The following is an 11,741-nucleotide window of genomic DNA, read 5'->3' on the forward strand; positions in this document are numbered from 1 at the left end:
AGGCCAAGCAGAGGATTTCAAACTTTTGAGGCATATTATATTCCTGTGAGAGTAGGTAAATTTTAGGAAGAACATAAAAAAACCCAACCTATAACCCCTTCCAGAGAGCCAGTTTGGTGTAGTGGTTAAGAGTGGCAGACTCTAATCTGGAGAACCAGGTTTGATTTCCCACTCCTCCACATGCAACTGCTGGTGTGACCTTGGGTCAGCCACAAGTTCTCTCAGAGCTGTTCTCTCAAGAGCAGTTCTCTCAGAGCTCTCTCAGCCCCACTTACCTCACAGAGTGTCTGTTGTGGGGAGGGGAAGGGAAAGGAGATTGTAAGCCACTCTGAGACTCCGAGTGAAGGGTGGGGTATAAATCCAGTTCGTCTTCCTCCTTCTCCTTCTACTTCACCTTCTTCCCTGCTCATGCCCAAGGAAAGCTTCCCCACTAGAATGTATAAACTAGTTCCCAATTGACTTGGACAGTCATTCCTTGGGGGAAGTGGACCAGTACTTCACCCATCCTCTTTTGTAGGCTAAAACCCACTTGGTCAGATGATAACAGGGTGGCCATGTTGCCTGCTGTGGCCCCTGTGCTCCTGTCCCCACTGCAGCTCGATGCAGCAGTGGAAGCCAAAATGGTGAGGAAGATCGTATCATCTGATGCAGTGGTGTCACTTCCAAGCAATGTTTTAGGGATTCTCTTAATCACAATGGGATTTACTATAGAAATTGGGGGGAATTCCTAGAGTGTTGCTCAACTAGTGATTTCACTTCCAAGATGGTCCCTATGCCCCACCCCTCCAAACTTCTGGCTACCCTAACTGATAAAAATGTTACTGTTTAATGTGCCCCTTACTTACTCGATGGTCACAGGGCTACATTTCTGAAATATACAATAGACTGTTCCAGGAAACCCATCAGTAATAGTGGACAAGCTTCCTGGTCAAGCTTCTTTCCTGCTGTTCTTTCCCTGCAATGCCAGATGAAGGGTATGATGGGGTTATGACTAACAGGAAGGAAAAGAATGTGTACTTCATGTTGCAAAAAAAAAAATTGTAATCAAATGATCTAAAATTAACAAATGTGTTCAGATCAACCAGGAAAAGAGAATCTTGGGATCATATCTGCCAGCGTATATAACAGCTGGGATGAGATTCTGTTTTCCTTCCACTTACAGGTAGTTAAGCCTGGTCATGGCCAGGGATGCAATTCTTTGGCCCAAGCTGAAGAGGAAGGGCCAGAGGGGTCTTCTTGGCCCATAGCTAAGAATAAGCGACTCTGAGTCTCCAGGGTAGAGAAGAGCAGGGTAGAAATACTCAAAGGAACATAAAATTAATCAAACAGAAAATCTTCAAGTATAAATCATTCAGTTTGAATGCATTTTTTCCTCCGTTTAGCTTTAGCTTTTAAAAGAGCTGACAAATTCAGTGCTCCAGAGACCCAAAACCGTCAGTCACGGTAGTTCAACAGATGTTTGTGAATCTCATCAGAAGGAAGAAGGACTGTTTTCTGTGACAGGTTAGTGATCATTCGTGACAAATAGAGCCTTGATATAGTTCCAATGGTTGGGAAGCATTTTGTCACACAAGATTCAGTGGCTGCTTCCACATGAGGATGTTACCCAGTCTGGATAGTGGGAAGCCCCTGTTGTATATGAGAGCATCCACATAGTGCAGTCTGAAAAGCCCTGGTCCCTTCTGTCACCATAGCATTTTATGCTATCTTGAATGTGTAACTCTGGTTTTCTACAATACTTTTCAGGTATGCAAAGGGAACAACATTTTCTGTAACAGTGCGTAGTGCCTTCCGTAACATTTTCCTTCCTAACCCACTCTCTGTACACATTCTTCTTCAACAACATACTTCACGTGCCGCCACATTTTGTTCCTTCCTTCCATTTTACTAACCATCCATTTTACTAACCATCCATTTTTAAGACTGCTCTGTTTGTTTTATTATTTTATGCCCTGGCATGTTTTATTGGCCCTGACACTGATAGCCCAGGCTAGCCCAACCTCATCAAATCACAGAAGCTAAACAGGGTTGGCCCTGGTTAGTATTTGGATGGGAGACCATCAAGGAAGTCCAGGGTTGCCATGCAGAGGCAGGCAATGGCAAACCACCTCTAATCATCTCTTGCCTTGAAAACTCTACGGGGCTATCATAAAGCAGCTGCGGCTTGATGGCACTTTCCGTCACCACTACCACCATGTTCTATTGACCTTTTTTTATTGTCTTAGCTAGTTTTTATTTCGTTCTGTTCCGTGCGCCACAGAAACGTCTTCGGACAGCGCTGGCTCTTCGGCTTTGAAACGGAGATGAGCACCGCAACCCTAGATTTGACTGGCTTTTGAGCAAGGGAACCTTTATCTTTACTTTACTAGCTTTTATTGTTGATCTTGTTTGTTTTAGTTGTGTGCTCCCTCGAGCAGGTTCTACAAAAGTGACATATATTTTTTCTAAATAAATAAATAAATAACTGCACTTGTGTGAATGTTTTTATACATTTCTGTTTGTGAGGCAAATTTATCCATCTTTTTGATCTCTCTTCTTTTTATCCAATACATTTTTATCTTGCCTTCCTCAAAAGAGCTCAGGGTAGCATTTATGGATTTCCCTTTATCCATTCTGTCCTCACGACAACCCTGTAAGGTAGGTTAAGCTGAGCAAAAGTGGCTAGCCCAAAGCCTACTAGCAGGCCTCAGGGCAGAATAGATATTTGAGCCTGAATTTCCCAGACTGTAACCTCCAACCACTGGCTTTCAAAAATCTGTTTTGCCATGCTATCCTAGTTTTACTTCTTCTATAAAACTACCATCTTTGTTTTGCTTCCCAGATTTTTAATTTCTTGCATCTGCTCAATTTGCTTCTTTTGTACTTACAACTGTTACAAAAAGAAGCTTTTAAAAAAACTTATTGTCAATATTTCTTTCCCCCATAGTGACAGTGAGTTGCCTTGATGGACTGCTTAACCAATCTGGCATTTTTGTTCACTATCGTTGACTGTAATTATAGCTCCCTGCTTTGTGTATAAATCATGTATAACCCTCACGTCCTCATGGTCTGTTCCTGCCTTCTGCAATACACTGAACATTTTATTTTAGCCAAGGCTGTCAAAGGTTTCCCCTTGGTTAGTAAATGCTTAAAATAAAAAAAAGCTAAATATTTGGATGAAATGGATAGATTCCCTTGTTCCTCTTTGTTTCATAAGCAGTCCTCACTTGCTCTGTTTAGTTTTATTCCAGTTGTTCTTTGAATTAATATTTTGGGAAGTATGGCAAAAGAAGGACTTCTATGTCATTTCCATTTGTCTAGGTTCTGTATTGGTTTTGCATAATTTAACATATCATGTTAATACTTAGTCTTTGCTTTACCTTTGTTTCAGATCGCTGCAATCCTAATCCTATTGCAGTGCTTATTGGATGTCCCGTCCTGTTGATTATATCGATTTGCACTGTGTAATTCACCATGAGTCTCGGTAGGAAAGGAAGATTAAAAATAACATAAATAGGTTGGCATTGCTGCAGATATTATACTCTAAAAATCATTTCCCTTGATTCTTCTCTTCCAGAGCTATGGCTTTCTCTTTTTCCTGAGTATATTTGTGGAGGCAGGAAGGGGATGGATGGCTGCTTTGACCATTATGGTTGCTAAAGGCTGGGGTGCACAAAGATATATGCAGCTGAGCCCACATAATTTGCTAGCAGCAAACAGGTTAATTTTTGCCCGCACTTTTACCAAGAGAACAAAGTTTGACTCCATTAGCAAGTTATTTTCCAATCCAAATTATTTTAAATGTATCTCAGATAGCATACTGGTTCTTTTTAAATGAGATTCCCTACTTGGCAACCCACTTTGACTGTTACTTTGCACCTGGGGCCAACCTATACCTAGCTTTTTCCTCTGCTATTGACACAATATTTCATACCATTGATTCTCAGTGTTCATTCCAAGAGTCACATTGGATGTTTTTTCCCTGCTCTATTTTGTGAGACCTGACTTCTTTAGCTTCCAATGCAGTAGCAGCACTATTATTTCAGGTGTGAAATGACATGATGCTATAACCCCACCTGGGACAGCGGGGCTAGTCCACACCACATAGCCTCCATCTCAACTCTGGCTTTCCATATGAGTAAAGCCCTATTCCTACCATCCCACCGAAACCTGACTAGCAGCTCACTTATTCGAAAAGGCCCAAAAAAGGCTACCAGTGTGGACACCCGGAATAAGTCCACTTCCCATTGCGACGTGCATAAGCCCGCAAAGAGGCTGAGCAACTTCCTAATAATGTCTGGTGTAAATGGCTTTCTGGTGTCAGGTGATGGTGGTGACTCCCTAAACCATCCCTCCATCATGCGTCGTAGCCTGAAATCCCCTGTGCTTATCTAATAACCCCTGAGTTTTGGACTGGAATGCCACCGCAGCCATGTACCCTTTAATAGTGCTGACCACCAAGCGCTTGGCCCTGAAGGCCATGGCAAACTGGAGCAGGTGCTCAATTGGTACTGGCCATAGCTGTTCAAGCCCAGAATCTTCCCTGAACCTGCAAAATGTCTCGAGGTGCCCCCTGTATGCCGTCCTTGTACCTGGTGCTAATGACGCCTCAACCACCCTCTCGACCTCCTGCTGCCAAGGCTCCACAAGGCTACCGGCATTGGCTCCGCTTCCTGTTTTGCCCCGGGGCTAGCTCCCAGAACCTGACCTCCTGGAAATGAGACAGTGCGTCAGCAATATTGTTGTGCACCCCGGGGACATGCTCTGCCATGAACTGTATGTTATATTGCAGACAACGTAGCACAAATGCCCGCACCAACCGCATAACCATGGGGGATCTCAAAGTCATCTTGTTAATGACCTGAACCACTGACATGTTATCACACCAGAACTTAACCACCTTGTCTCTCAACTGGGCATGCCACAGGTGGACTGCCGCCACCCTAGGGAAGAACTCCAGGAAGGTGAGATCCTTTGTAAGGCCGGACTCAGCCCAGTTCTTAGGCCAGTGTTGTGCACACCAGTGCCCCCAGAAAAAGACTCCAAACCCCAGGCTGCTTGATGCATCAGAGGAAATCTGTAAGGATACTTCCAGCAGCATGGAGCTGCGCCAAAATGACACTCCATTAAACCCTTCCAGAAAATCTAGCCACATGTACATCTGCCTTAATCTCGCCTGAGATTAAGGTAGGGATGAGGTATGGAGACACCCCCAGGGAGGCACAAATCCTACGGACCATCCCGGGGCCACCACCTGACAAGCAAAATTCAAGTGGCCCAGCAGTGCCTGCCACTCCCTCAAGGTTAGACGTTTCCGAGAGCAAGCCTGCTCAAGTAAGGTTACCAGCCCTGCCACCTTGTCAGCAGGCAAGGCACAAAGCTGCTTCTTGGTGTCGATCAAAATTCCCAGATAGGTCAAACTGGTGGCTGGACCTTCAGTTTTCTTGTGTGCCAGAGGTACCCCCAGCTCCGCTGCCATGTCCTGGAAAATATCCATAGAACTCTGACCGGCATTAGTCCCAGCCCCATCCACAGACACGAAGTCATCCAGATAGTGCATGACCCCATCCGACCCAGCCCTTTGCCGCACTACCCACTCTGAGAAGGAGCTCGTCTGTCGCCTCTCCTACATGACGATGCGGAGTGGAAGCCTCCACAAGAGCTGCAGGTGTGTCTATACTTACACTGCCCCTGATGGCACCTGGTGGCATTGAAATCCCAGCACGACGAGGCAGGGTTGAACCCACTGCTTGTTGCTGCTACCTCGCCCCACGTCTCCCTGTGAGCGTGCCGCCATGTGGCCGCTATCCACATACCAGCCTGCAATGGCCCCAGCCCAGCCCCATGCATTGGGACCACAGCTGCTGATGCTCCCAGTCCCAAGGCAGGGTTGGATCAAGAGCCGCTCGAGAATGGAATAGCTCATCATAGCGCAGCCACGCAGCCCCATGGTATTCCTCATAGGCACGGTGAATTAAGTCCTGATATTTCACTAGCGCCGAACCCTGACCTGGGTATGCTTGCAGCACCACTCCCATGTAAATAGTGTAAGCCAATAGCCAGTTGTCAAAGTTCTTATCAACCTGCATTCGCCTAATCTTCTCTAGCTCCCTCAGATCATCCTGTACACTGGCTTTCACCTCCACATCCCTGAACAGCAGTGTGAACATGTCCACAAACTCCCCCTGCCAAATCTTTGCCTTTGTGGCCTGGAGCAAGTGGTCTCCTAACGGGAGAGAACGCTCCATATACACCTGAAGGAGGTCCACTGCAGGGTTGTAGGGGCTCCCATTCCATGAGGGTGCCTTGATATTACTCCCGGTTTCAGCCCCTACTCCCTCAGGGGCTGGGATGGAGGCACCCCCACCCCAAGAGGGAGCTGGGCCCTCTGTCCCAGGTGCCACACCATGGGAATGGAGCTCCATTCTAGGCACGGAACCCTGATGCTGCTGCGGCCCCCGCCAAACCTGTCCAGTGCTGGCCAGCCTGGACCCCCCCTTGGTGAGGGCTGCTCCACCCCACGGCTGCTGTGCCCAGGGCCTGTTGGTGGGCCCCGGCTGCAGCCAGGCCTTGTTGGGCCTTGCCCGGGTCAACCTCCCCTGGGGCTGCTGACTAATCACCTGTCACTGCCGGAGCACCTGGGGTCACCTCCTCCTGCACAGGGCGGTAGTCCTCGTCTTCATCTGACTCCTGCAGCTGCGCCAGCTGAGCATACAGAGCCCACAGCTCCTGTTTATGGGCTGCTGCCCTGGTGCGTTTGGGTGTGGAATTAGCATGTGCAGCAGCTGCCTCATTCAGCTTCTGTTTGGTTGTCTTAGCCCGCTCCAAAGCCGTGATCTTGTCCTCCAGATCCTGCAGGGAGAGGCTGCCCTCATCCTATGAGGACGCGATGGCCGGTGGCACCCTTCTCAGTGCTGCCTTGGCCCGCCCCCCCTTCTTCTGGGACACCTTCTTAGCCAGCATACTGCCCCTGGCAAGTGAAAGAGAGAAGAACATGTTACTCCTACAGTCACTGTCGCTGAACCCCAAGACCTTACAAGAAGCTGCCTTATACAGAATCGGATCCCTTGCCCATCAAGACAAAATTCGCTCTCCTCCACTTCGCAGCAGCCCTGTGCCCCAGGCAAAGCCCTCCCAGCCCCTCCATTCAACCTGGTGATGAATGGCAATGAACAGGGGGACCTCCGCACCACAAGCATATGCTCGACCATGGGGCCTGAACCAATAGCCAAAGGCTAGGGGGGGAGGTTGGCGGCCAGAAACCCTGCCACCCAGCAAGCGCTTGCCCGGGGAGGTGATGCTCAGCACCCGGCTGCCCGCTCAACACCTTGCAAGCCCCCAAACCCATCCCCAGAACCGTGGAAGACAACCGGCCTCTGAGTCCAGCTGCAGCATCCCCAGGGCCCATGCCTTCCCAGCAGTGCAGGGCTCTGAGCCACGCACATGCCGCCATGTGCCCTCAGCCCAGAGGCACAAAAGATCGTTCCCCACTGCAAGGCCCGCCACCCTGACACCACAGGGTGCAGTGTGAGACCCAGCCAGCCATTGCCCACCGTGCCTCGTGGCCTCCTGCCATCGCTCCAACTGGCAAAAAACCCCACCGCCCCGACCAGCCCCTGTCCGGGGAGGAGAGATGCCCAGCGCCCAGCCACCCACATGGCCACCCTGCTCATGGTGGGATCAGGCGTGAGGATGTTGACCCCAGCCGTGTTGTCCCCCGGGGCCGTACCACCTATCGGCGCAGGTCCGGGAGCCACACCTGCGCTGCCCTCTGGCCGTGGCAACGGAGGTGCGAAGGCGTGCCCTCGGCTGCATGCCCCCCAATCCTGATGTCCCGAGTTGTGGCATGAGATCTGACCGGCCATCGCCTGCTGCCCTGTGCGGTCTCCCGTAATTGGTCTGTCCAGACAGACCCAACTGCACTACCCCGACCAGCCCAGCTGCCATCTAGGTGGGGGGGGGACTGCATTCCCGCCACTGCCTGAGCCTCATTAGGCCTAGCCTAGGCCAAAGGCATGCCAGCCCAGCACCTGGGAATATCTTTGACCGCCGTGGGGCCCCAAGGGTGGGAATCAGTGGGCTCATCACTCGATCGCTCAACAGCCTCTCCCAGCCCCGCACAGATGCGCTCCTTGGGGAGCGGGCATGCATCCTCCCCTCTGTTGCTCCGGGAGGGCTGCCAGGACAGGTAGGCCCAGGCCTGTGGCTGCAGCAGTGGAACCCCTGGAGCCCCATCACTACAGAGAAGGTAAGCAGGGAGGAAAGACAGGTGAGATGGGGGAAGGAGTAATCCAGCCTCCCAGGTGACCCCAAGTCTAAATCCCTCCAACCTGATCTGTTGTCCTTTGTTCTGGTAGCTGAGGCCCCAATCCACCATGCGGTTCACTCATCTCCAATCGACCACGAAGCTCCACCCCTGAGCTCAGTTTCGGCTGGAATGGCCAGAGAAATGGCTGCCACTCCTAAATCCAGCTGGCCATCCTTCCCTTTTTTCTTTTTTCTTTTGGCCCCCTGAAGGGAAATTTTTTATTTGCATTTCTATAAAACTACAACAGAATTTGGGGAGGGAGAGTCTACAATCTATAGGAGAAAGTAAAAAGAACCTAACTAAAAACCCAAGAATGGAGGTTTTACAATGCTTAAAACATAGTTGTTACTCTTATACAGTTACTTTCAAACGTGAAGAGTGCCCGCCAATCATCACTTCTGCTGACAAAACCAGCTTATCTGACTGAACAGAGAGTAATTCCAAAGCTATAACACACATAATCACAGCCCTTAAGAAAAAATTAGCATCTCCACGCTTCACTCCCCCCCCCCATAGGCAAGATCTTTAAAACCAATGTTCCCTCAGTAAGAACATCACAACACATTTTTCTTCTTCTGTCTTCGATTTATCTTCTTTCTTCAATTATCTTTTAGTCCAGATCTGTCCATTCATGATATAAACCAAGTTCCTTTTTTCCAGGGACATCTTTGCTTCCTTAAACATCTTAGATCAAAAGAGTCTTTCCTTTTGTTACATTAACAACACACTCATTGGAGATCCCAACCTTTCTCTTAGCAAGCAGATCTTGTAAAGTTGGGGTAGCGAGCCCTTTACTCCAGAAAACTGCTTTTCGATCAATGTGCCAATCCAGCCACAAAGAACTAAACTTTAGAGTCTCCTTACCATTCATACGTCTCTATGATCAACGTATTGTCCCTTTAAAAGTGTAGCTGCTTTTAGTACAGATCCAGATCGCTTCTCACTTTAGCCACCAGAGGGCCCACGATTCACTTTAAAGACAGAGTCTATGGGTACGTCACATGACCTAATTTTCCACTGTCCTCCTTCCTGAAGAAAGCATTGATCCCGCCTCCCTCTTCGCCTCTCGTCGCCATCTTTTGGGGATGTTTACATCAGCCGAGAAAAAATGCCAAAGTCTCGAAGGTCTGTTTAAACACTCAGCTTTCTTTCAGAAAAACTCTTCACTACAGCCCATCGCCACAATTTGATCAGTCCCTCCATCCTTACTTTCGCATTTGCTTAAAACGTCTGGAGATAGGACATCCCCTCCTTCCCTCCGTTTATATGCTTATAGTAGAGGGACTTCACTTCTATGCTTTAGTGTCTCGTTTCAATGGCAACTCACTCATCAATCCTTGAATCGATCCACCAGGTCCTAAGACGGCCCCTGGGATCTCGCCAGGCAGAGAAAATCACTAAACCTCCAAATGCTTGTCCCGATGGTCACTTCTAATCCAGTACTGGGAATCGGGGCAGGACCTTCAGGGCAGAGAGTAGCCCCCCTGTACCAGCTGCCAGCCGGAGGTAGGGCTCTCCAAAGCCCCCTGGCTAGAAGCCCATTGTCTATGGGCTTCATGGGGGAGCGTGCACAATCACGCTCCCTCCTAATCCCCAATTCATGGCACATGTCTCTCAGAGGAACCAAGAAACGCCGCCATCATTTAAAGCGCCAAAACTGGAAGGCGCCATCCTGCCCTGATAGTCCAGCGCTCCTGCGCTGCCTCCTAATAAGCTCACCCTCCCAAGTGATTCCATTCAAGGATGTGTGGGGTGGGCAAAAGTCTGCACCTGCATAGAGCAGGCACTGGTTTTCTGCATGTAATTTAAAACCGTTGCTTTGGGTCCTATCCAATGCTTCCTCTAAGCTGTGGAGCCTTGTGAGCAAAAATTCAACCTTGTGAGCTACTGGCATTAAAGTTGTGAGCAATCGATTTGGCTACTATATAAATCAGTTTGCTCTGGAGCCATCCTTCCTGAAGACAAAAATGTGTGAGCTGGAGGCTAAAAAACTGTGAGCTAACTCACACTAACTCAGCTTAGAGGGAACGCTTGTCCTATCCTCTTCTACCAACTGGAACAGCTCCTTGCCCTCCTCCAAATGACAGCCTTTCAAATATTTAAAGAGAACCATCATGTCGCCCCTCATGTCTCCTCTTCTCCAAACTAAACATTCCCAGGGCCCTTAGTCTTTCCTCATAGGGCTCAGCCTCCAGACCCCTTATCATTCTCGTCGCTCTCTTCTGCATCCTCTCGATTTTGTCCACATCCTTTTTGAAGTGAGGCCTCCAGAACTGCACACAGTACTCTAGGTGCGGTCTGACCAAGGCAGTATACAGAGGGGCTATGACCTCCTGTGATTTCGATGCTACGGCCCTTTTAATACAACCCAAGATTGAATTTACCTTTTTTGCCACCGCATCACACTGACTGTTCATATTTAGTTTGCAGTCCACCCTTACCCCAAGATCTCTTTCACATACACTACTCCACAGATATGTATCCCCCATCAAGTATTTGTGCTTGACATTTTTGCATGTAATACCGTGCATTTATCTTTGTTGAATTGCATCCTGTTGGCAACTGCCCACTTCTTCAGAGTATTCAGGTCTTGTTGAATTTTAACTCTATCTTCTTGGATGTTTGCTACTCCTCCCAATTTGGTATCATCAGCAAATTTAATGAGTAGCTCTTCTACCCCTTCATCCAGATCATTGATAAAAATATTGAAAAGTACCGGGCCCAAAACCAAGCCCGGCGGCACCCCACTGGACACCTCCCTTCAATCTGATGAAATGCCATTGACCACCAGTCTTTGAGTGTGGTCCTCTAACTAGTTCCCTATCCACCGAACTGTCCTATAGTCCAGTCCACAGTCTTCCAGTTTGCCCATCAGAATGTCATGGGGAACCTTATCAAAAGCTTCACTGAAATCCAGGTAAATCACATCAACAGAGTTCCCATGATCCAGTAAGCTCATCAAATGATCAGAGAAGGAAACCAGGTTGGTCTGACAAGATCTTGTATAACCAAGTCTTATGTATAACCATAGAAAGTAACAGGAGAAGTGGAATATAAAATGGTTTCAATGTACCGAAGACAGTATGTGTCCAACTTAGAGAGAGAATCATAGAATGTTAGAGTTGGAAGGGATCTTGCAGGTCATCTAGTCCAACCCCCTGCACTCTGCAGGAGCATAGCCGAAAGATAGCCCTAAAACATACCTAAAAGATGGTCATCCAGCCTCTGCTTGAAAAGTCCGGTGAAGGAGCATCCACCACCTCCCGAGGCAGTCTGTTCCACTGCACAACCACTCTCACAGTTAAGAAGTTTCTCCTGATATTTAGCCGGTAACGACTCCCTTGTAATTTCCACCCATTAGATCTAGTCTTGCAATCCAGAGCAAGAAAGAATAGATCCGCTCCATCTTCTACATGACAGCCCTTCGAATACTTGAAGACTGCAATCATGTCCC

This window comes from Gekko japonicus, unplaced genomic scaffold (assembly GCF_001447785.1).
Source record: "Gekko japonicus isolate JY-2015 unplaced genomic scaffold, Gekko_japonicus_V1.1 scaffold180, whole genome shotgun sequence".
Taxonomy (NCBI): Eukaryota; Metazoa; Chordata; class Lepidosauria; order Squamata; family Gekkonidae; genus Gekko; species Gekko japonicus.